The sequence below is a fragment of the Aotus nancymaae genome, unplaced genomic scaffold, assembly GCF_030222135.1.
Source record: "Aotus nancymaae isolate 86718 unplaced genomic scaffold, 86718_ANA_hifiasm-v0.15.2.pri h1tg000001l, whole genome shotgun sequence".
In the NCBI taxonomy this organism is placed as follows: domain Eukaryota; kingdom Metazoa; phylum Chordata; class Mammalia; order Primates; family Aotidae; genus Aotus; species Aotus nancymaae.
Window position 1 is genome coordinate 8,592,088 of NW_026988412.1, and position 27,711 is coordinate 8,619,798.

A 27,711-nucleotide genomic window follows, 5' to 3' on the forward strand; every position below is an offset into this window, starting at 1 on the left:
ATGTGGAAGCAGAACTAATAATAAAAACAATGGAAGCCAATTTCAAGATATCTAAACGTTCAAGAGAGACAGTGTGGGAAAAAGATATAGTTCAAATCCAAGAAAGCCTCAAATAAAACACATATATTTAAATTTTAGAGTTTGCATTCAAAATAAGTATCCTCAACCTTTCAAGAATTCTAACGACCAAAACTATGGAGGAAAATTTTTAGTTAGCTGAGAAATGGAGCAATATTAGGCAGCTTGATTCATTATACTAAGACTGCAGTTATTCTTGCTATGTATGTCTGGGAATTCAAACATAAGGAGACAGTAGATGAATGAGTAAATGAATGAAAAAGTAAACAAATGAGTAAATTAATAAAGCAAAGAATAATATAATGAAAATGGTTAAGTCGAGATGCCTGGAACTAAAACTCTGGAGATGAGCCTGCTTTAATGCCTTATATAAGTCATGGCACAATCAACCCCTTTGAGTTTCCTTTAGCTCTGCCTAAGGGCTCCATGTAGCAAAATCCTGCCTGAAAGTCAAAACCTAAAAAGGGCTGAGCATGATTTCTGTGCACCTTGAAAGCCAGAGAGGGAAGTCAGGATATTCAACTCTCTCTTTAGGCGCTCTCTAAAGGCCTGGTGGAATGTGGTGGGAGAATGACCAGGGGGTCAGTCCACACAGGTTCACTCCACTGTGGGTGTGGGGTTGGCTCCTCTCGTGTTGGTTTAAGCCCACTATTTTTAGGGGTGTTTGATTTCATCCTACTGCAGAGCAGCAAATTCATGTTAATATTTTGCTTCATTTCCAGTGATAGATTCTTGCTTTACTCTAGCACTAACCTGTTATATGATCCTGGGCAGAACACATCATTTATCTTTGCCATGTGGAGATGATCACAGCTATCTCATAGTGCTATAGAGCTGGACGGTGCAATCCTTCAACCAGCATTAGAAAAGTTCCCTCTATCTCTTCAGAGATTTTTCTAAGATGCCCACTGGATCGGAATTGTAACAACTGCACTACCTATCTCACCAGGTTATCTGGGGATTGACATAAGCTAATTCATGCCAAAGGCTGTTGAAGATGTTGATATTACTACACAACATCAAAATAAGACATTTTTGACAAAACTATTTTCAAAGGGATCAGTTTTATCAGGCTTACTGGAGGAGATATTTAATAATATTACTTTAAACGATCTGTAAACATTTGGCTCTGTCACAAAAGAAAACTTGATAAGTAAAACCTCCTCTGTATTCATTTCTCTCTAGAAAACTAGAAACTGTAAATGGTGAGACGAATATTAATAATATGAAGACATTAGACCTTAACTCCTTGGTAGCTGGGACTGTGCTTTACTGTTTCCATCTCCCCAGGATCTAGCAAAGTGCTGATTCTGTAATAGAAGCTCGTAGCCGAGCATGGCTCACGCCTGTAATCCCAGCACTTTGGGAGGCCAAGCAGGGTGGATCCACTGAGGCCAGGAGTTCCAGAACAGGCTAACCACATGGTGAAACCTCGTCTGTACTAAAAATACAAAAATTAGCTGGGCATGGTGGCACACGCCTATAGTCCCAGCTACTTGGGAGGCTGAGGCAGAAGAATTGTTTGAACCTAGAAGGTGGGGGTTGCAGAGAGCCAAGATCATACCACTGCACTCTAGCCTGGGCAAACAGAGTAAAACCCCACCTCAAGAAAAAAAAAAAAAAAAAAAGCCCACAGATAATTCTTGAATTAATTGAGGAGTGTTCTCCAGGCCACACAGCTTATCAGAATGACACAGATCCTCAAATTCTTGTTTCTCTACAAAGAAAAGAAGAGTGTGCAATTAATTCTCTTTACATAAATGTCTGTGAAATACTAAGCATCTTTTTGAAAAATTCAGTGAATTATCTCCAATTGCTTTACTATTGCAAATGAAGATGAACATTCCCCAGTTCCTCAAATACACATGGGAGTTTTAGATTTCTCCTCTGCAGGTCAGAGTATTGATGAACTACCTGTCACAGTGACAGGCAGAATGACGGCTCTTGTGCCAAATTCACTTGCATGTCTGGTGCAGTCTAGGTTATATACTATTTTATGCTAGTGAAATCAAAAGCGAAATGAAAAAAAAAAAAGGCCTGGAAATTAATTCAATACAAAAAGTTTCTTATTGGCTAGTAAAACAACTGAGAAACCATGCAACATTTGACCATTCCCAGAAATAATCCTCAATTTGATCAGAAGTCAGAATAATGACTTTAAAACTGGATGGACAGAAGTGATATTACTAATGTGGTGAAATAGGAGTTCCCAGAGCTTGTTCCCTCACAAAAACATCAGTTTAAACAACCATCCACAGGTAAAATACCTCCAGAGAGCTAAGGAATTCAGGTGAGAGATTACAACACCTTGGTGGAGCACAAATGAGGAAAGATGCATTGAAGAGGGTAGGAAGGATGGTTTCATGTGACCCACATCACCTCTCTCCCAAGCCCATACAGCAGAGCACAAGGAGATGCCTTCCTCATGGGGGTAGAGTGAGCAGCTGACTTCACCATGGACCGCAGCACCAGGCCTGTCCCCAGTAAATGTGAGCCTGACTCTAATGGCCCCGGGTTCCAGGTCTAATGTCTTCAACATAACACTGGAAGTTCTGGATAGAGTATTTAGTCTAGAAAAAGAAATAAAAGGCATTTAATTCAGAAAGGGAGAAATAAAATCATCTTTCTTTGAAGATGACATGATCTTATACATAGAAAACCCCAAAGATTCCACCAAGAATCGGTTAGAACTAATGAATGAATTCAGTAAAGTTGCAGGATACAAAATCAACATACAAAAATCAGTTGTCTTTCTATACACTAATGAAATTTCCATATACAACAAAGTTTCAATACACAATGTATGTGTATATATATGTGTGTGATCATGTTTGTGTGTATGTGAAATGAAATTTCTATATGCAACGACTTACCTGAAAAAAGAAATTTAAAAAATCAATCCCAATTATAATTGCATCAAAAAAAAAAAAAACCCAAAACAGAAATAACTTTAAGGAGATGAAAGATCTGTACACTGAAAACTGTAAAAAAAAAAATGAAGTAAGTTGGAGAAACAAATAAATGGAAATATATCCCTGTTCATGGATCAGAAGAATCAATATTGTTGAAATGTCCATAATACAAAGTGGTCTACAAAATCAATACAATCCCTAAGAAATTTCAAATGACATTTTCATAGAAATTAAATAAAAAACAATCTTACAATTTGTTTGGAACCAGAAACAATCCATTATACCTGAAACTATCTGGAGTAATAAGAACAAATCTGGAGGCATCACACTACCTGACTTCAAAATGTACTACAAAGCTATATTAATCAAAGCAGCATGGTACTGGGATAAAGGAGAATAGAAGGCCCAAAAATAAAGCCATGCCTTTACAGTCAATTGATCTTTGGCAAAGGTGCCCAGAATATACAATGAGGAAGAGTTTTAATAAATGATGTTGGGCAAACTGGACATCCACATGCAGAAGAATGGAATATAAACTTCATCTCACACCATACAAAAAACAAACTTAAAAAGATATAAAACTGCTAGAAGAAAAAACATGAAAAACATTCTTGGCCTTAGTCTCAGCAATGCTGGTTTTAGATGTGACTCCAAAGCACAGGAAAAAAAAGCAAAAATAGACAAATGAGATTGCATCAAACCCAAACGCTTCTGCACAGCAAAACAAACAGAGTGAAGAAACAAGCTATAGAATGAGAGAAAATATTGGCAAACTGTACATACATCTGATAAAATTTTAATATCCACAACATGTCAGGGATAAAACAATACAACAACACAAAAAAATTTATAAATTGGCAAAGAACCTAAATAGACATTTCTCAAAAGGAGACATATAAATGTCCCATAGGCATACAAAAATATTCTCAACACCACTAATTATCAGGGAATGCAAATCAAAACCACAGTGAGATGCCACCTCACACATGTAAGAATGGCTATTACCAAAAAGTACCTGCATAAAGTTTTCATTTAAAAAAAAAAGGTGAGGGGATAAGGATAGAGAAAGCATGACAGATTAAGAACATAGCCAGAATGAACAGAGAAAGCCTTTAGTACTAATCGGGCTCTTAACAATCAGAAAATTCTGTATTTCCTAAAGTGAGTTGTGTTCAACAATAGTCCTGTAAGATGAGAGTAAACTATTCCAAGATCAAATAAATGTGAGATATGGATGAATGTTTTATCAGTACATGTCAGCATAATAAGTAGGCTTTGATAAGTCCTGTAAAATAAATGTTTATTTCACTGGATATTCCCCAAACTTATTTCAAGTGACACCTATTCGAAGATGCCATTTTCTAAGCCAACCCCTTCATGTAGACATAGGAAAAGCTGTATGGCTCATTAGTTAGGAGACAGTGGTAGTCAAGAACACAGGCTTTGACAGATATATGTCTGGGCCTGTTCTATCACATACTTAGCAGCGAGATCTTGAATAAGTCATAGAAACCTTCCAAATCTCAACTTTCCTTCTGGAAAATGGGATAAACAATAGAACCTACACCAGAGGGTTGTTCTGGGGACTAAACAAGTACTTCATGTAAAATGCTTAGGGAAGCATCCAGTATAATGCAGGCTCTCATAAACACTAGACTTGATGGGTCAGTAGAGAAGCTGTGACTGCAGTGCGCATTCAGACATCCTCCTGTCCCTCACCTTGTACTGCTGATCCATCAGCGAGGAAACAACCCTGAGTGGGTCAGGCTCTCCCAGGGACCTTCATTCCCCGCACTTAGTATTCCATTCTACAGCTGACCTCCTCCCTTCCTGTCATTGCCATCTTCCAGAGAGCATGAGGAGAAAACAAATGATGCAGAAGGACTGACTCAGAGTGGAAGAGGAGTCTGTCCTCCTGGGGCTCACTATGAGGTTAGGCATGCTGCTTCACTTTAATCAGTCTAAACTTTTTGGGTCATTTTTGTTGTTCTTCTAAATAAGGAAACAATGAACCTCCATGAGGCGAGGGCTTGGGGTGGAGAGAAGCATTAAAGTATCAAACTCAGAAAAATCTCTAGAAAACAAAACAAAGTAGAAAACAGGGTTCCATTTGGGTTACCTGCAATGAACACGAACCAAACATCCAAACATTTAAGATTACTGAGAAATGCTGTTCATCCTTAATATTAAGACATGCTTTTATTTGATTATCCTGCTCTATTCACAAGTCTTCATCTCCAAATTGATGACATGAACAATCTGCACTCCATCAGACCTGGAGCCTCCCCCACCCACTGCCCCGCACAGCACAGGCAGCCTGTCAGAACACATGCTGGGAAAAGATGAGTTGCCATAGCAACAGCATCCAGCACTGGGGAATCCTCCCTCCCCTTAGCACCCTCTTCGCCAGGCCTTCATCTTCCCTGGCAGATTTCTTTAATTTTCCTTTATGATTTCCATGCAGGGGATGATTCCTGCTTCACCATGCTAAGTCCTGGATCTCTGTGTAGGTAAAGCATCCAGGATCAATATGATAACTATGTCCTGTTATTCCCAAACCAGGATGTACATGAAAATCATTCATAACTTGAAGCCTGAGTGCCTATGCCTGACTCCAGACTAATGGATTCAGACTTCCTAGGAATTCCGTTTGAAAATCCAGATATATTTAATAAGCTCCACTAATTTGAAGTGCTCCTCATTTACTCCAACGCTTTTATTTTATACATAAAGAAAATGAGATTTTAAAGTCTCTAGGATATAAGTGAACCAAACCTCCTGACCCCCTGGCAATTTATTTATATTTGACAGACCAACTGAGTCCAATTTAATGTTCTCAAGTTCTGGGAGAATTTTCTGCACGTGCTTGTTATGTGCCCAGTTTTATAACATATCCTTTTCCCAAGTTCCTTGCCACTAATTTGCTTGGTTGACTGGCTGCTTGGCTTGTCTCTAAGTGTGGCTAATTATAAAGTATCTCTAGAAGTACTATGAGAAGTCTTCCAGCTGCCATGTGTTTTTATTGGCTTCAGTATAAATTTTCTATGAAATAAATATTTCTGGTCTACATAATGGCTAAAAATCCCTTCCCCTACTTTGCCAATATTTTATGAGCCTGTGAAGCTGGATTTCAAAATAACACAGGGACAATGGATTCCGATTATTTGTAAACTATCACAAATTTGTTTTCCAGTCTTTGGAAATAAATTACCAATAATTTTTTTTGTTTCCCAAGAATGTATGAAAGATTCACTAAACACAGAACACGCTGGTTGGAGCAGATGAATGATAAACTATTTTCTATTTAGTTCTAAACTACCAGCTCTTGGAAACTGATCAAATGGTGATAAATTTCTACCAAGGTGGACCCCAGGTGGTAAGCAACTCTAGGAATTAGACTGTAGACAGTTAGACTGTGAAATTCTTAGTATAAATGATCCATTAGGCGACAACTTCCTATCTCTACTCTTCCTATCCCAGACTCTTTTGGTGGGGTGGAGGTGAGAACAATACTATGAAGCAGGTGCTACGATTTGCCTAACTCCTTTCAGCTAAAGCAAGGTCTCGCAACTTCAGCACTGTTGACATTTTGGGCAGATAAGTCTTTCTTGTTGGAAGCTGTCCTGCATGCATCTTAGGATATTTAGCAGCATCCTTGGCCTCCACACACCAGGTGCCAATAGCAACCCTCTCTCATGTGATAACACAAATGTCTCCAGACACTGCCAAACGTAATGTCCCCTGGCAGGCAGCATCACTCCCAGATGGGAGGCACTGCTCTGGATTTTATTGGCCTGGATATTCCATCTATGATTCATCCCCATAGCTACATTTAGGGTAATGTTTCCCTCCCTAGTTTCAACCAAACTGCCTCCTTAATCCTTTCTTTTTTCATCTTTATTGAGATACAATTTACATGCCACAGAATCAATCCAAAGTGTACAACTCAATGGTTTTAGTATATTCACAGAGTTTTGCAATCATCACCATGATGTAAGTTTAGAACATTTTTATCACTTCAAAAATAAACTTCTTACCCATTAGCAATCACTCCCAGCTCCACCCTCCCCCAAGCCCTAGGCATTCACTACTTTACTTCTATCTCCATAGATTTGCCTATTGTGGAATTGTTGCATATTTGGAATCATACAATACGTGATCTTTTGTGATTGCCTTCACTCATTCAGCATAATACTTTCAAGGCTCATCCATTTTGTGGCATACGTCAATACTTCACACCTTTTTATTATTTAATAATAGTTCATTGTGTGGAAGCACCATTTTCTTTATCCATTCTTTAGCTCATGGATATTTGGGTCATTTCCAGGGTTTTTTTTTGCAATAATGAATAATGGTATGATAAACATGCACACACAACTTTTCTTGCATGCACGTGTGTTTTAATTTCTCTTGGGAATATACCTAGGAGTACAACTGCTGGGTCAAATTTAACTCCATGTTTGAATTTTTAAATAACCCCCAAATAGTTTTCCAGTAGTTGCTCTATTCTACATTTTCGACAGCAGTGTGTGAGGGTTCTAGTTGCTCTACATGTCTGCTTTATGCTTGTGATCCTCCTATATTTACTGGAGGAATATCTCCTAGGTGCTTATTCAATTTAGTGATGTTACATAAATGCTTGGCTAGACTGGGTGCATGCTCTTTGGTGGTAATGTAAATATAAAAGGATAAGCATTCTCTCCAGATGGCAAGGTTTTATTATTACCACCTATGCTGGTTATTACAAGGATAAAGGGCAATCATCTATAGCCGAAATCTTTGGTTTGCCAAACCACTCCATCTCTACCCACCTTCCATCAAACTCTGCATATTTAACATCACTATGAAACAAATCATCTCATTCAAGTGTGCACTCTGCCATTAGCTACTTTTATAAGAAGTTAACCTTCCAAATTGGACTTTCTGATTGTTGAGCTTTATTTTACTTTTTATATGGCCAAAGTGCCTGGTGGTTAGATCAGCGTTAGAATTTTTCTGCAACCATGCTTGGAAGATATAATTTGCCCAATTATCCATGTGGTTAAATCAACCAAAGGTTATTCTCTGGAAAACTTGTGGACCGGATGACAAATGGTTCCTCTGCTCACCTCTAAGGGGAAATGGAGAGGATGTTCATTCAGGAACTTGTCCTTTTCCTTGTCTTTTAGACAGTAGCAATCCTACCCCTAAGCTCTTGAGTCATTTAATCAGTGGTGTAGTTAACTGACACCTCAAGATGGCTACGCTGCAGGTAACAGCAGCACACATGAACCACAGTAACAAGAGCTGATGTACATTAGGCACCTGCTGTTTGTCAGGAACTATGCTTACCAAAAACTTTATTCTCATTTAATTATTACAACAACCCTATAAGATAGATATTATTTTACAGGTGAGAAAATTAGGGAGCTTAAATAACCTTCTCTAGATACCTGAGCTAGGAAATAACAGAACTATGATTTTAACAAGGCTGACCTGCAGTAATACTTACTCTGCTTCTGACTCCCTGGTACTTGATGGGGTGCATAATTTGGAATGCTTAGCTGGTCAATATCTTCAAATGTTCAGCAAAAAGAAACAGGATTTAATTATAAATGTGTGATGGAAATAAAATCCTTTCATTCCTCTAGATACTTTGAAGTATCCTTGAATTAAGGTAGATTTATAAACAGCCACACGCCTGATCCGCATCACTTTGCTCCCCACAAAGACTGCTTATTCTTAACTGTGCTATGACATGATGCCTTAAGCCTGCGATGAGGAATGTTGTCAGAAACAGCCTGGCGGCACTGACCTTGGTTTCTAGGATGGAAAGGCAGTGGTCAAGGTCATGGACAGTCTTATTTGTATGCTTGCTCTGTCACTTGTAGCTGGGTGAGCCTGGAAAACTTTTTAATCTTTCTGTGCTTCAATTTCCTCACCTGTAAAATGGAGGTGTTGACTGAACTACGGGGTGAGGGGAATTTTCTTTCCACCTTCTGAAGTCTTAATCATTTGAGCCTCTGGTATAGACTTGACAGCTGACAGGTTAATAGGAGAAAGACGTACAGATTTAACATGCATTTACACAGGAGCCTGACAAATAGCAAAAGACTCAAAGATGGGCAATGCAGTTGGAGCTCAAAAAGCTATTTGAGCTACAGAAAGAAATAGGGTCTTGAGGCTTCTGGCGAGGAGGTGGTGACACAAGCTATGGGCAGGCTAAGGGAGGAAATGCATGATGAGCGTAGGCTGTCTTAGTATACAGGTAAAGTCCCTCAGATAGCAGTCCTCAGAAGTCTCCTTTCCTGTGAATTATCTACCCTGTTTGATGACATTCTAGTGGGGAGGCTCATGAAAATTACATGCCTCTGGAGGAACTTCCTGTAGTCATATAAGGGAACTTCAAAGAAAGCCACTCCCTGCACCTTGAAAGGGAAAGAGGGGTGAGAGGCAGGGGGTGGGAGAAGGTCAGAGGGAATGGTCCTCCTTTAGTTCAAAGCATTCAGCATTCCAAAGTGCCATACTTAAGGGCATTGTTTTCTGAGCCCCAATAGTACCTACTTCATGTAACTTTTCTGAGCCCCGGTTGTACCTACATCAGGTACTTCATGTGATTAAAAGTTAACATGTATCAGTGACTTGGGACAGTAGCTCTCACAGAGTCAAGGCAAAATATGTGCCCCGTAAGGGTATTTGGATGGAACAGGCATCTTTAGTTTCATACAAGGGAACCAAAATTAGCCTAAATTGAGCAAAAAAGGCAATTTAATGTAAAGAAGCTCACAAAACCTGACAGGCGTGGGAGGGACAGGAACCCAACAGCTGTGAGACCCTAGACAGCAGAAGGAGATAGAGAACCTCTTGAAGACTCACAGAATAAAATGCTATCCATTTGTAAAATCATAAATAGTTGTGCCTCTTCTAAACAGCTGGTTGTTTTTCACCTTGTAGATACTGTGAAATTTTTAACTGCTCAGGTTTCTTTTATTGGGATGGTTCCTAGAAAGCTTAAAACCATGGAAGTGGCTCATCTCTGGCAAATGGATAAACTCTATGGCTTGAAGTTTTCATACCATCCCGGCTCTGTCATTTTCACTACACATAACTATCAGTTACCTCAGGTATTTCATTTATTCCACTCTGTCTTGGGTGCTACAGTGGCTACCATTCATTTAGTGGTTTCTATGTCCCAGTCATGTGTGCTTAGCACCTTAAATGCATTATTTTATTTAATTCACATCTTCATCCCCCCAAAAAACCTGAAATTAGGCTGCTGCTGTTATCCCATTTTACAATGGAAGCCACTAAGTTTCAGAAGAACTAAGTAATTTGCATGAATTCACGTAACTTTTAAGGGGTAGAATTGAGTTGAGTCTCAAGCATTTAAAAGTGACATAAACTTTTAGTCATATTGAACTTCTCAGCTCAATTTCACACACCCTTAATTATACTCTTAAACAATAATAGCAATGGTGTAAATGCCCACTGCTAGCATTAATGGAGTATAAAATATACAGCAGTGTTATGCTAAATGAGTCACATTTATTATCTCACAGAATTCTGAGTCGGTGCTATCAATTGAATTGTGTCCTCTCAAAATTCATAGATGGAAGCCCTAACCCCTAATGTGACTGCGTTAGGAGACAGGGCCTTTAAGGAGGTGATTAAGGTTAAATAAAATAATAAGGGTGAGACCCTAATCCAAAAAGTCTAGTGTCTTCCTGAAGAGGAAGAGGTACCAGGAATGTGCAAGTGCAGAGGAAAGGCCATGAGAAGACACAGCAGAAGGCAGCAGCTGTGAGCCAAAGAGAGAGCCCTCACAAGAAACTAACCCTGTTGGCACCTTGAGCTTGAACTTCCAGCCCCTAGAACTGTGAGAAAATGTATCCCTCTTGTTGAAGCCATCTGGTCTGTGATGGTGTTACAGCAGCCCAAACAGACTCTTACAGGCAAGTATTGTTACCATCGCCTCTTTAAGGGGAGAAAAGCTTCAGTCGCTGGATTTGGCAATATTGTTTTTTGATATGGTACCAAAAGCACAGGCAATAAAAGAAAAAAGTTGAACATCATAAGAATCAACAAACCTCCGTGCATCAAAGGGCATCACCAACAGAGTGGAAAGGTTACCTCTAAAAACGGAGAAAATATTTGCTAACCATATATCTGACAAGAAATTACTGTCCAGAATGTTTAAAAAAAAAAAAAACTCCTACAACTGAACAACCCAGTTAAAAAATGGCCAAAGAACTTGAATTGGTGCTCTTTTCCCAGGAAGGCATATAAATGGTGAATAAGCACATGAAAAACATCCTCAACATCAATAATTATTAGGGAAATGCATCAAAATCACAATGAGATGCCACCTCACACACATTCGGATGACTACTGTTAAACAGAAATTACAAATATCGGTAAGGATGTGAACAAATTGGAATCCTTGTGCACTGTTGTGTTGACAGAGTTGTAAAACGATGTAGCCACTGTGGAAACAGTATGGCAGTTTCTAAACAAATTAAAAACAAAATCACCATATATCATCCAGCAACTTCACTCTTAGGCATATGCTCCACAAAATTGAAATCAGAGGCTTAAATGGGTATCTGTACATCCATATTCATAGCAGCATTATTCACAATAGCCCTTATTCATTTTGGTGGAAACAACCAAATGTCTACTAACAGATGAAAAGGCAAACAAAATTTCTACCCTACAATGGAATATTATTTAGTCTTGAAAAGGAAGAAAAATCTGATACATGCTACAACATGCATGAACCAGAAGACAGGTATGCTATGTGAAATAAGCCAGTCACAAAAGTACAAATATTGTATGATTCCACTTATATGAAGTATGTAGGGTCCTCAAATTCAGAGATACAGAAAGGAGAATGGAGAATGTAAGAGGATAGGAAATGGGGGATGGGGAGTTGTTTAATGAGAACAGCTTCAGTTTTGCAAGATAAAAAGAATTATGGAATTGGTGGTGACGGTTGCATACAATGTAAATGTACTGAATTGTACACGTAAAATAGTTAAGATAATAAATTTTATCTTTATGTTTATTTTACTATCCTTAAAAAAAATTAAGCCACATAAAAGCCCCACGTATTTATCATTTTTATTCTAACTTTCTTAGAAGTAAAAGAAGAAATCAAAATAATTTTTTCAATCTTAGAATTGAATCATAAAAACTCTCTATAACATAATACATAAGATAAAGATAATTGGTGTTTTAAATCCTTAACACTTTAGAAGGAAAAATATAATAAAGCAGTCTCTCAACCTCAAAGCAGGAAATGACTTCTTATGAAAGAGTGCAAACTTTGAAAGAAAACATGAATATACCAGAATCTATTATTTCTGTTCATCAATAACCCCATTAGAAAGCGAAAGGGCAAGCCACCACTAGAAATAATATATCCGAGGCTCATGTGACAAAGGAAGAAGTACAATCCAGAATATATAAATAACTTCTACAAATCAATAAGACAAACTACTTAACAACAAAATGAATAAAGTATGTGAAAGGAAGAGTTACAGAAGAGAGAACAGCAAAGAACAATAAATATGTGAAAAAACACTCTATCTTGAAAATGGAAATTCAAACAGTACCATAGAATTTCCTAACCATCAATTGGCCAAAATGAGAAATCTGAGGCTATCAAGTATTGGAAAACATGCAGAGCAGAAAGAGCTCTCATTCATTGCTGCTGGGTGAGTAAATTGGTACCAACGTTTTGGAAAAGAATTTGGCAGCATTTACTAAAACTGAAAATGTATCCATCTGATGACCTAGCAATTTCATTCCTAGGAGAAACTCTCGCACATATTGATCAAAAAGATACATACAATGTGTTCATACGAGAATTTGATAACAGCAAGCATTTGGAAATAGCGTAATTCCATCAGCTGGGGAATGGGTAAGTCAACTTTGGCATACTGATACAATGAAATACAATGCAAGCAATGAAAATACATAAGCTGAAACTGCATATAACAATATGGCAAAGTCTTACAAACATAATGTTGAGAAAAAATCAAGTTGAAAAAATATATAATAGCTCTATGCTTTTATGTACATTTTTAGAACATGCAAAACAGTATGTGCCTAAGAATAAAATTGCTGTGTCCTAGGGTATGCTAATCTTTAGGTTTACTAGGTAATACCAAATGTTTCTTAGAGATACAAACAAATATTTAATTCTTACATAAATACGTAGACAGTATGAACATTAAATATGTAAGAGTAGGCATCTGTGTATGAGGAAGGGAAAGTGGATACAATTAGAGAGAGGGTCTCAACCTTATTACTGAAAGTTACTTTATAAGATGAATAATAGGTGAAGTACAGTTGTATTTCTCTTCTTATCTTTGGACTTGACATAAAGATTTTATATTTATGATCAACATGTAATTGTGTAGTTGGTTTATATTTCTGGTGGCTGCCATTGGTTGTTTTCCTGACATTCATTCCTTACTGAAAGAGTCCTAAATTGCTTAAACACCCAAATTTCATCCAGACGGGAGTTCATCTGGTTTTTTGTATGCAACCGGTCATCACCGCCCTAGCTCCAGATCCTCTAGGGATAATCCCCTGTCTTTGACAATGAGTTTGTGGTATGTGACCCAATCTGGTCAATGGGAGGAACCCTGTTTCTGTGAAAGAAACACAAAGTCTCTCTACTTCTGTGGACATGACAGTGTCTGGATATGATGCCTAGAAGTACATCTGGGCACCATCTTGAGGCTGAGGCTGACAACAAGGATGGGAGGATAAGGAGAGGAAAATAACCTGGGTCCATCTGGACATAATGGAGCCACTGAATTGAGCAACCTGTTAAGTATCTGAATTTTACATCAACTTATGATCAAGTTGCTTATTGCTTAGGGTAGTTTGAGTGAGGAATTTTCTTACTTGCAGCTGAACACCTACTGATAGGTATACTGTAATTGCTTTAGAAGCTTGGAAATGTATGTTTTCTTAGAGCTAAAAAAGGGCAACCTTCAGTACGGAGGTTACTTTTCTGTAAGATTGTTGGTAGGATACAGTATGTTGGTGAGAAAATGAAGACTTGCAGGCAAAACAAACAAACAAGCATAGTTAAAAGCATATAAATTATTAATAAATTGGTTGCAAATAGCAGAAAATACAACATGACAGTGACACAAACAAAATAGAATTTGTCTTTACTCCATATAAATAGAGTCTGGAGGGAGGCATTTCAGGGCTAGCAGCTTCATGGTTTGCCAAGGACTCAGCTCTCTTTGTACTATGCTGTCGTCATCAGCATGCTGACTCCAACTCATGTACCAAGATGGCTTCTAGAGCTCCAGCCATTACGGTGATGCTTTGAATAGCAGATGGAGAAAGGAGCAAATTAGTGCTTGTCCTTTCCATTAAATGTACTCTCCACAAGTCACAAGATGTTTTTGCTTAGCTTGTCCCATTTGCTAGAAAACAGTCACACAGTAACACCCAACTCTAAAGTAGAGCAGAAAATGTTTTTATCCTTGGTAGGTAAGCTGAGGTAAAAGGTTCGGCTTCTCTTTTTGAGAAAGAAGGGAAGAATGGATACTGGGGCAGAAGTATCCATTTCCGTTTCAATAACCCTAAGTGTGTGAATGAGAATACTGATGTGATAAAGAAAAAGAAATCTATTTAAAACAAACATTCTGCATCCTAAAAATTTGTGTCAAAATTGTAATTTATGGTAAAAAAAAAAAATGAACCCTTTTCTGCTTCTCCCTTTCACTTACAGATAATGAAGTCGAGGAATGTGGAGCAGGAAGAAAAGAAAAGTTTGTGAGGATTTCTCTAATTTTATTTTCAATGCTGCTAAAAGCTAGCAACTGGCTTTCTTTCTTTCTTTCCTTTCCTTCTCTCTCTCTTTCTCTCTCTGAAGATTTATCTAGTTTTATTTTCGATGCTGCTAAAAGCTAATAATGGCCGGCTTTCTTTCTTTCTTTCTTTTTCTTCCTTCTTTTCTTTCTCTCTTTCTCTCTCTTTTTCTCTTTTTTTTTGGCAGAACATCAGCCTTGGGATGCGTAAAAGTCAGCCTTAAGCTGAGTAGGAGCTGACCTATCTAGACTGTGCTGCATATTGGAAAGAGAGGAGCTTAGTTTCAAGGAACGTCAGAAGGTGGAGGCCTGAAACAATCAGGGGGATGTGACTTCTGTGACTTTTCAAGTCTTAGGGTTAGGAGAATTAATTCTTTGGGCATTTAAAATCCCTCTGCTCCTCAAGTTTTCAGTAAATCCTGCCCTACATAGAAACAACAAGAGAATAGAAGCTTCACCAGGATTTGGAGAAACCTTTGCAATGAGCATTGGATTTATCCCTCTCTATCTCTAACCAAGGATAGAGAGGGCTCATTCTTAGGATCCATTTCCATGTTCACAGTGCAACTCTGAAGTCAGAAAGTGGCGTTATTATTGTAACTCACCTAAGTATGCAGGCCCCCAGGATGTCCCTTGAAGGCTGCGAAATGCTGGTGTCAGATATTTGGTTTTGCCTTTGAAACCACATGCACTTGCTCATAAAGCCCAGCTGACCTTGAGATATCTGGACAAGCATCTCTAGCCTCAGGCTGCCCTTTCCTTCCCTGACTCAAAGTGAGATCCTCTCTGTGATGGTTAGTATGAGTGTCAACTTGATTGAATTGAAGGATGCAAAATATTGTTCCTAGGTGTGTCTGTGAAGGTGTTGCCAAAGGAGATTAACATTCGAGTCAGTGGACTGGGAGAGGTAGACCCACCCTCCATCTGGGTGGGCACCATCTAATCAGCTGCCAGCATAAAAGCAAGCAGAAGAAAAGGGAAAGGGCAGACTTGCTGAAGTCTCCCAGCCTTCATCTTTCTCCCGTGCTGGATGCTTCCTGCCCTCGAACATCAGACTCCAAGTTCTTCAGCTTTTGGACTCAGACTTACATCAGTGTTTTCCAGGGGCTCTCAGGCCTTCAGTCACAGACTGAAGGCTGCACTATCAGCTTCCCTGCTTTTGAGGTTTTGGGACTCGGACTGGCTTCCCGGCTCCTCAGCTTGCAGACGACGCATTGTGGGACTTTACCTTGTGATCGAGTGGGTCGATTCTCCTCGTAAACTCTCCATCATATATTCATCTATCCTATTAGTTCTGTCCCTCTAGAGAACCCTGACTAATACACTCTCTCTCTCTTTCTGAACAAGGGAGTAACAGTAGCATTCCTTTTCAATAATGTTCAGAACAGCAAACTTCTCCACAAAGTCTGCCTTCAGCAAATACCATGCAGTGAACATTCCCAGCACCACTAAATTTGGGGACTCATGACTCATTTTCCCAATAGCAACAATGGCATCAATTTCCACTGAGGAAATGTCAGATGCATAGTGATTTTTAAGTCTCTGTTTGCTGCTCAGTTATGAAAACACAGCTATGATTTCATTATCTGCAGGCTAATCTTTTATGGTTTCATTTTTTAAAGATCTACAGCATCTAGAATGTATTTAAGGAATAAGAGATCCACATGTGCCCTTTTACAAACAGCTAGCCATTTGGTTCAAAGCAAGTTATTACATAATCCTTCTCCCACTGATATTTAAACCAACCTTTAGATATAAACAATATTATATATATTTGGGTTAGTTTTTGAGCTTCCGTTTTTCTTCTATTAAAATGACTATTTTCACTGATATCAAACTTTTTAAAAATAGTTTAGATTTATATGATGATTTTTCTTTTCTTTTCTTTTCTTTCTTTTTTTTTTTTGTGAGACAGAATTTTGCTCTGTCCCCCAGGCTGGAGTGCAGTGGCGCAATCTTGGCTCACTGAAACCTCCGCCTCCTGGGTTCAAGCAATTCTCATCCCTCAGCCTCCCGAGTAGCTGGGATTACAGGCATGTGTCATCATGTCTTGTTAATTTTTGTATTTTTAGTAGCGATAGGGTTTCACCATGTTGGCCAGGCTGGTCTTTAACTCTAGACCTCAAGTGATCTGCCTGTCTCAGCCTCTCAAAGTGCTGGGATTACAGGCATGAGCCACTGCACCCAGCTATATAATAGTTTAATAGCTCATAAGATTAGTGACCACTTTCATTCTTCATTTGCATTTTTAGAATTTCTCTGGTTATTTTCACTTGTTTATTTTTCCAGCTGACCTTCCCTATCATAAGCTCAAGTTGGGGAGGGATAACATGGGGAGAAATACCAGATATAGGTGACAGGAGGATGAAGGTGGTAAACCACCTTGCCACGTATGCCCCTATGCAACAATCCCGCACATGTACCCCAGAACCTAAAGTACAATAAAAAAAATAATAATAATAATGCCAACAGTATTCTCATTAGAGGACACTGAAAGTATAGACAATGACAACAGACTTGATATCTCCATGTGACCATTTCCTTCTGGTTGTCCTTCTAGTAACCTGAGTGATGTCTTAAGTACCTCAGTCCCTGTCCAAACCTTCCTTCATGAAAAAATTTAAAGACATTGAAAAGCTAAAATAAGAGTACAACGATAAGCCATATACTCACCATTTAAATACACATTGTTACTTGCCATGTTTTATTTATATTTATAATTTTTATTTAATTTATTGTTTTTTCTAAACTATTTGAGAACAAATTACATACATCGTGATACTTTAAATGATAAATATATCAGCATGTGACTCCTAAAAAAGACATTGTCCTATTAACCACAATACCATGATCACACCCACATCATTTCCTTAATGTTCTCTATGCAATCTATACTCAAATCTCCTCACTTATTTAAAAATGCCTTTTATGAAGCTTTTGGGTTTTGTTATGGTTTGAAGCTTCACAACATTTTAAAATTTATTTTGAAGTACACTGTAAACATCAACCTTTTAAGGTTCACAATTTAGTGGTTTTTAGCACAGGTGTGTAACCAGCACTGCTATCTAATTTTAATTCCAGAATATTTTCAGTAACACAAAAAGAAATTTTATACCCATTAGCAATGGCTCCCCCTGTTCTTCTTCTTCATCCGTGGCAATCACTAATACACTTACTGTCTCTAAGAATTTGCGTATTCTAAGTATTCCTTATAAATGGAACCCCACACAGTATGTAGCTTTTATGTCTGGCTCCTTTTACTTAGGATACTATCTTCAAGGTTCATCCATGTTATAGCATGAATCAGTCTTGTGTGAATATATACCACATTTTATCTAGTTATTCATCAACTGATGAACATTTGGGTTTGTTTTACAACCAAAATCGAATCAAAAGACATTCATTTGCTGCTGTTGTGTGTCTCCAGTCTCTTTAATATAAAACAGGCCTCTCCCCATTAAAAAAAAAATTGTCTATGACAATGAGTTTTTGAAAGACCAGGCCAAGGGTCCTTCAGAATATATGATTGTTTCCTCAAGGAGTTGTTTTACTTTCTCATCCCTATTTCCTGTAAACCTAAAGTGAAGTCAACAGGCTTGGCTAGGCTCACCACTTTTGGTGAGAGCACTTTATAGGAGACGCTGTCTCATTCAGACTGAATCAGGTTAGCATCAGGTTGCTACAGTGCCAGTGATACTCAGTTTTAGCAGGTGGTCCAGGTGATCTTGCATTGTAAAGGTTTATGTTAGTTAGTGCTTCTATAGGATGCTACCTGAGCATCATGACAATTATCCTAGCCAACTTTCCACTATTTCTTCTGCATTTTCACAGAATATCATTTTTATGCATACTATTCAGAATAGAATATTTCATGCATCTGATTAAGTTTATTTATAGTTTAAAACTAAGTTTCTCTTTTAAATGAGATCTATATTTCAGTTATATTTTCAAGCTTGTTAGAGCAGACCATCCCCCAGTATATCACCTCCTCTTATTTCTTACCAATAAAAACCTCCCCAATTAGATAGAGCATACTAATACCTGCATTGCCCACCTCTGAACTTGATGAGAGAGAATGTATTTCTATTTGCTCAAGCCACTGTTTCTATTTGTTTTGTTGTCCCAAATATGCTGTCTGTTATGTGTAGGCAGATAACTTTAATTTTTGCATTTTAATTTTGTGACCAGCAACATCTCTGAATTATCGTATTGCTTATAATATTTTTTGTTTGTTCCTCTCTTTTTCCTAGATTTTCTGGGTAGATAATAAGATGGTCTACAAATAATCATGTGTTTTCTGCCTTCTTTACAATCTATAAACCAAACATACTCTTCTCGTCTAATTACATTTTACTTCCAGAACAATGCCAAAAATAGTAATGGTGACATACAGCCTTGTATTTTTCCTGACTTAAATAGAAATTTTAAATCCCCCCCTGCTCATTACGCAGCATATCCCAATGCCAGCCAAGAGTCCAGGTGGTGCAAGCCACAAAAACTGGCCTTGGTGACCTGAGGCAAGAAGTAATTTTTGGAAGATTATCAAGCAGTTCCAACAGTCAGCAGAGGCTAGAAAATCAGACTTGGGGAATGCAAAACCAAGATCTGTCTGATTTTTGTACTACTTCTGAGACCTCCACCACTGGACACTGCTACCTTTGTCATTACCTACCTTCTCAGTTGTTTCTTCCAAAATAAATAATTGTTCATTCTTTTTTTCCTCTCTGTCTCTTGCTCATTGTTTATTTTTAATTAATTAATTAATTATTTCAGAGTCTTACTCTGTCCCCAGGCTGGAGTGCAGTGGCATGATCTTGGCTCACTACAACCTCTACCTTCCAGGTTCAAGCCATTCTCATGCCTCAGCTTCTCGAGTAGCTTGAATTACAGGTGCACACCACCACACCCAGCTAATTTCGGTGTTTTTAGTGGAGATGGGGCTTCATCATGTTGACCAGGCTGGTCTCAAATTCCTGACCTCAAGTTATCCGCCTGACTCGGCCTCCCAAAGTGCTGGGTTTACAGGTGTAAGCCCCAGCCCCAGCCTCTGATTCATGGTTTGAATTCCTAGATAAAAGTGTGAAAAATGCTAAGCCTTGGCTACATACCTGCAATGTCTCTACCTACTGGCAAAAGAAATGAGCATCTCATTCCCTGGATTTCTGATGTGGGAGAAAGAACTGAACTTTTCACTGACTAACTCAACGGGAAAATTTTCCCAAATAGAACGCCTAGACATGAAGTGCCCCTAACTTAACAAATATTACCTTGCAAAATCCTGGCTTCAGTTGATACATTTTAAAATCATTTTGTAATAGGCAATTTTGTTTGGTTTTCCAAAAAATGGGCATTGAATTTGTTTAATTTTCTCCTTTAACTGATTGACTTACTTTATTTACTACTTAATACTGACTTAAATCATGTTTATTTGTAGTATGTAATGTATATAGCACATATTTTAGTCTATACTGTAAAATATGTCATATAAATAGATTTATTAATTTTGAGCTACTCGTATATTTTAAGGATGAACATCTTGATTTTAAAGTGTTTATAGACTATTTGCTTTTATTTTCATTATGACATTGTTCATGCTTTTTGCAAGTGAGATCAAATTCAACCTATATCAAAACTTTCAATTTATTCTTAAATGATGTTAGTGAATTTTCCTTGAATCCCTGAGGCAGGTTTCTCTTGCCCTCAGACCTTCAATTTGAGGGCTGTGTATTGAGGACTTTTCTATAGCTTAGTGGGTTGGGGGTTGAAGACTCTAGTTTCTATTCTCTCCTTTGAAATTGTAACTTTTATGAGCCAAGGTTCATTCAATCTGGTCTGGGAGATATATATAGATAGCTGCACAGTTCAGATCCCTTTCCCAATTCAAACCAGGCCTTAGGGCCTTCGCTGTCATCAAAGAGCTGCAGTTGTTCCCTTCCCCAGTATCCCTTGCTTCTCTCTAAGTCCATTTCACAACCTTCCAACATATGTAGGGAAAGTATAGGTGAAACTCATGAGTTTTCAAGAGGGAGAAAGAACATTGTCCCAGAGTTCTTCCAACCCTTTCCCTCTGGCATATTTATTTCCCCTTTAGTCTTCTGCCCTGCTAGGTTCCTATCCATGTTTGGAAATAATCAGTTCAGAGTCATTGTGATCATTTAATCTCCTATGTCACCTTTCCTCCCAGTAGGAGAGAAACAAAATGGCAAAAACCGATAGACTTTTTGTCTCTGTAGAAACCTCAAGGTGGTTGGATGGAGCATTTATTTTCACAGCTGTTTCATTTATTTCTGGACTGCCTACACATCTTTTTTATTCAGTCCTCTCAAAATTTGACATTTCTAAAGATTTTTTTTCCCACACAACTTTATTCCTCCACCCTGCCTTGGGGTGGGTTAGGAGCACTAAGCACTATGGCAGGGTCTAGCATAGTCATTCTAGTATTCTAGCAATCACTTCTAGCATTACCATTTTTCAAATAAGAGAGTGGGAAGTTTTGTCCTGTTTTCTCATTGAACTTCTGCTGGTTGCCTTTCTCGATGTTTCCAATCTTGTACAACTTGTAGGTTTAAAAAATAAAGAGTTTGCATACAGCATCATTTTGCCATTTTACCTTAGGAATGCAAAATTAATCATTTTAAACTAATTACATAGCAACACATAACCCATTATAGCTTACCATGACCAAACATGATTCACATTCACAGTTTATTATTTTAGTTCATTTGTGCCCTTTACTCCATGCAGTATTATGCCACCAAAATTATATTCAGTGCAATGTGTCCAAAACAACCCAGCTAATATTATTATTTTGAACAGCACTTTTAAATGTTACTTGGTGTCGACAGGCTGTAGGAATACTGATTTGATATAAACTCTGAAGTAAACTTCAAAAAAGATTGGCAGTGTATACTCACCATAAGTACCTGGAATTTTGATCAATAAATTCAGAAACTAGGATCAACCTGATAGCCTAGTTTCCTAATAAAATTAGGAACCTAATAAAATTCTGGTGTTTTTGTTTTCCCATCTATAGACTAGGAAGACTATACTGTCCTAATTCCTGTCATTGGGAATTTATCTTTTAGGTGACTTAGATTTTGCAAGGATCACCTGTGAATGAAGGATGAAAGTTGGAAAGGAAAATATGGAGTTTTTTAATAATAAGGAGCCACTCTCATGCAAGCTGCTAGATTGTACAGAACTCAGAGGACAAGGCTTCAACCTCACTATCAACCCTAAACAATCAGAAAATGGATAGATATTCAGTAGGCAATTCCCCTCCCCATAATCTCTTCCCTCGGGTCATAGTCCCTCCTCCTGACTTGATCATGGGCTCTAGGTTGGAATCTTCCCTGCTTATTTGGACTACTCTATTAGTTATTACTAGGGACTATACTATATTTAGCATCTAGACATTCTCAGCTCTTCCCTGAATGTGGACTTTTTCCCTGGTCATAGTAGAATCCTATCTACCTAGCTGGCCCCGCCCCCCAAAATCCACACTTTACACCTGTTCTACATTTTGGAAATATCTCAAGAGGTTTTTAATGCACACAGATGTGGCAACCACAGAGGGCTTTCAGTCTTGAATTTCACTACTCATATGCATCATCTGAAAATCTTGTAAAAATGCAGGCTTGATTCAATAAGTCTGGGCGCGGTATGAGATTCTGCATTTCTAACAAGCTTCCATGTGATGCAAGCATTACTGGCTCATGGAATGCACTCTAAGTCGCATGGACCAAGTGAAACGGAAAATTCACCTGCTGGTGCTAGAAGGACTTAGGCTTAAATGTTCCAATACACTTCTGCACTTATTCAATATCTTTAGAAGCATTTCTAAATTTGTGAGCTTCAGGCAAATCTTAAACACAGTTTTAGAACTGTTCACATACCTTATTATAATTCCATTTTAAAAAAATAACAATCAAGATTTGGAATGCTCTCCTAAGTAAGTAGTGTCACATGACATGTTGATCTGATTTAAAAGGTGTTACAGATATCAAAGCATTTCAGAAACCAATAGTATTTAAAGCAGTGCGATGTTGTTACAAAGAAACACAAACTAAAAGAAAATAATGCAATTGGAGTAGAGTGATCAGTCAAAAAAGACATATATGTATATAATGTATGTTAAACAAATCTGGAGTGGGAGGAAGAAGCTAGAGGGCAGGGAAGAAGGAAAGCAAGAGAAACAGAGGGAAGGAAAGAGGAGAGGGATAGGTATTAACAAATCTGCTAAAGCAAATAATATAAAGATCTTTAAAAGTGCTCACGAACTTGGAATATTTAATCTCCCATCTACGGATCTATCTTTAGGAAATACTTAGGGAGGCAAATAAGTGCTCATGCCCAAATGCTCCTTTACTTCAGGGTCATTTTTGGGTGTGAAAACCTGGAGATTACTAAAACATCTCTCGATAGAGACAGGATAGTATATATTGTTATGTTTTTCTTGCTTTGTGTTGCTTTATTAAGATATCATTTATACAACATGAATGCACAGATTTTAAATATATAGTTTGATTTTTTGACAGACATATTTACTCCTGTAACCACCACTCAAATCAAGACACAAAACATTTCCTTCCCTCCAAAAGTTAGCTGTGCTCCTTCCTCAAGGTAATTCCCCGCCTCAGCCCCATAAAAACAATTACTATTCTGACAGCAACCACCCTAGATTAATTGTGCTTGTTCTAGAGGTTTCTCCATGTTGCTATGTATATCAGTAGATAATTTTTTGCTGAGTACTTTTCCATTCTTGAATAACTACAATTTATTGAGGCTGACATCAGCAAGATGGCAGAATAGGACATTCCAACAGCCATCCTCCATAGAAACATCAATTTAAACAACAACCCATTCATTAAAATACCTTCACAAGAGCCAAGGAAACCAGATGAGCGATTACAGCACCTGAATATAGCACAGAAATAAGAAAAGATGCATTGAAGAAGATAGAAAGGACAGTTTCACATTATCTGCATCACCCCTCCCCTAACCCCAAGCAGCACTGCCTAAGAGAGAAATACCCTAAGCATGGGGGATGAGAGGGACATGAGCACTGACTTTGTCTCAGTCTGTTCTGGCTACTATAACATAATACCTGAGACTGGATAAAGAAATATTTTAGAGAAAGTAAATTTGGCTGGGCATGGTGGCTCCCACCTTTGATCCCAGAACTTTGGGAGGCTGAGGCAGGAGAATAGTTTGAGGCCAACAGTTCGAGACCAGCCTGGGCAAAATAACCAGACGCCATCTCTAAAAAAAATTTTTACAAATGATCTATGCATGCTGGTGCACACCTGTGTCTACTGTCCTAGCTACTTGGTAGGCTGAGGCAGGATGATTGCTTGAGCCCAAGAGGTTGAGGCTACAGTGAGCTATGATCGTTTCATTGCACTCCAACCTGGATGATACAGCAAGACTCGTGAAGGGAAAGGTAAAAAGGGCTGAATGCTGTGTCTTCACGTGGCAGAAAAGATATCAGAGCCAGGCAGCTATCTGAAGCCTTTTTTATAAGGGAATATAAAATATAAAACTACTAGAAGTAAACATAGGCCTGTTTTTTGGGTTCATATTCAAAAGTTATTGAACAGATCAATGTATGACAATTGAATATGAACCCCCCCAAAAAAACAGGCAATGAAAGCAAAAAATAGACAAATTAAATTTTGCCAAACTAAAAAGCTTTTGCACAGCAAAGGAAATAATCAGCATATTGAAGAGATCACCTATAGAATAGGAGAAAATATTTGTAAACCGTGTATCTGACAAGGGGTTAATATACAAAATATGTAAGAAATCAAAAAACTCAATAGAAAAAAACCAAATATCCCAATTTTAAAATGGGCAGAGAACCTGAATAGATACTTCTCAAGAGAAAACATACGGATGTCCAACTGGTATATTTTAAAAAGTGTTCAATAACACTGTCAGGGAAATGCAAATTAAAACCACAATGTGCTACCACCCCCACGTTAGGATGGCTATTATTTTAAAAAATCAGAAAAACAAATGTTGGGGAAGATGTGGAGAAAAGAGAACTCATACACTGTTAGTGGGACTCTAAATCTGGATAGCCATTATGGAAGATAGTATAGAAGTCCTTCAAAAATTAAAAATATAACTGGCATATTATCCAGAAATCCTGCTACTGCATATATATCCAAAGACAATAAAATCAATATGTTAAAGAGATACCTGTTCTTTCTCCTGTTCATTGCAGCATTACTCACAATAGCCAAGACAAGGAATCAACCTATGTGTCCATTGATGGATGAGTGAATAAAGAAAATGTGGTAGATGTACACAATAGAATACTATAATATTAAGGCTTCTCAAAGAAGAAAATTCTGTCATTTGCCACAACATGGATGAACCTGGAGGACTTTATGTTAAGTGAAATAAGTTAGGCACAGAAAGACAAATACCACATGATCTCACTTACATGTATAATCTAAAAAATGTTCTCCCACGGAAGTAGAGAGTAGAATGATGGTTATCAGAGGCTGGGGTTAGTGGAGACGGTTGGATACCCTTTGGCAGAGGGTAAAACATTTAGTTAGAAGGAGGAATACATTCAAGAGATCTATTGTACAATATCGGGACTGTAGTAAATAACACTGTATTATGTTTTTAAAATTTCAAAGAGAGCAGGTTTTAAGTGTTCTCACAAGTAGTTGAGACAATGCATATGTTAATTAGCTTGTTACACCTTCCACAATGTATGCATATTTCAGAGCATGATGTTGTACACTGCATATACATATACACACTATGTGTGTGTGTGTGTGTGTGTGTGTGTGTGTAATTTCTATTTCTAAATGTTTAACACCTACAATGTATTTATCCATTCTCCTCTCTTGGTTTTTAATCCCACAACTCTGCTTCATAGTCTCTTTGTGGAATAGTCTGTTATTTAAATGCCTTTGTTTCTTAGGCTTTGATCTTCCATCCTCCTTTCACTCCTGGAACAACCGTGGTCAATCTGTGACTTCAGCAGCTTTTTGTGGACAAAGAGGCCCCTTTTTGTCAGTACTGACCTTTCCTGAATGCTTCTGTAGCATACATTTTCCTGCTCACCAGACATCTTCACTTAGTTCCAAGTGCAACATTGGAATTAATTCCCTTCTTGATCCCTCAACCCCTCAGGATCCTTCAATCTTTTGAAGGGTAGGGGTACCTTGCAACTTAGTATATTTGCCTGGTGCATGGTATGAGCAAATGTCTGTTACATTGGTGTCCACCATAAATTACACCTCCTGGTATTCCTGCCTTTGTGGGTTCTCTCCTCTTGTATCTGGTCTGTGCCCGTGACATGCATAACCAATACAACGGAGCAAAATGACAGTGTGACACAATCCCTTAGCTTGGTAACCAGGCCTTTACTGGGCAGACCACTGTACCTTTGCACATGCTGTTCTTCTGCCCAGGATTAACCTATTTTATTACCACTCCAACTCCTTGGTATAATTCTGGTCATTTTGCAGATTGCTCACAGTGCTTGATGTGATGTTAGTGGAACACAAGAGCAAAGAGCAGAAGTCAGAAGAGTGGGATGAGGCCAGGAGAGATGGTTCATGCTTGTAATTGCAGTACTTTGGGAGGCTGAGGCGGGTGGATCACCCGAGGTCAGGAGTTTGAGACTAGCCTGGCCAACATGGTGAAACCAAATCTCTACTGAAAATATAAAAATTAGCCAGGTGTGGTGATGCACATCTTTAGTTCCAGCTACTTGGGAGGCTGAGGCAGGGGAATCGCTTGAACCCAGGAGACAGAGGTTGCAATGAGCCAAGATCGCACCACTGCACTCCTGCCTGGGCGACAGAGCAAGACTCCATCTCAAAATAATAATAAGAATCGTAATAACAGTGGGGTGAAAAGTAAAATGGGGGACTGAAAAGTTCTTTTTAAGGGCAAAGCAGCTTTGGGTGTGCCCCACTCATAAAGTGGCACATAGTCCCCTTGTAACCTGTATTGATACATTCTGGATGTCATGCCATGATTTTCTGTAACACACATACCTAAAACACAGTGACTCGAAATAAATGTTCATTTGTGTATGGATCTGTGGATCAGCTGTAGGTCAATCGGCTGGGCTGGGCTGGACTCTAGGCTTGCGTCAGTTTCAGGTTTGCTCCTCATATTTTCACTCTGGGACTGAGTTAAAAGAGCCACAGTTGTGTGGGGCATCCTCTTCTCATGGTGGACTCAGAAACTCAGAAGGCAAGCTGCACCATAGCAGGCCTTTTGAAGCCTCTGTGCAGAGCTGTGATCTCCTCCCTTCCACTGACAGTCCCATGTTATAGTCAGTCACATGGCAAAGTCCTCCCACAAGAAAGACATAGCAAATCCATAGAGAGAAGGAATTGTAAACAAACAATACAATCTACCATACAGCTTTTCTCCAGTGTAAGGGGCCGGATTTCCATAAATATACAGCAGAACAAAACATCTTTTCTCAGGTGACTGCATGTTTCTTCATATATATATATGAAGCTGAAAAAAATTCTGTGTTGAATTCTTCCTCACTGGACACGCTGGAACAATAACTACATAATGAAACTCTGAGTGTTTCTTGAGAAAAACAAAGGGTCTCCTGATTAAGCTACATTGAAAATATTTATTATGGCTCATTTTACTTATAACTGGAGTCCTGTGTATCTCTATACTTTTCTTTCCATTATCTGAGAGTCCCTTCAAAGAAATCTGGGTTTGCAACCTGCACTCACTTAGCCTGGAGCCAGGTAGAAGGTTGTCAGAGATATTTAGATGACCAGTGATGGGGACATGTCCTTGAATGATGGATATGTCACTTGAGGTGAAAGAAGAGGCACAGTGAGGAAGAAATTATTTGGATGTGACTGTAGGCTGAGTATAGTAATGAAGGGAGGCAAAGG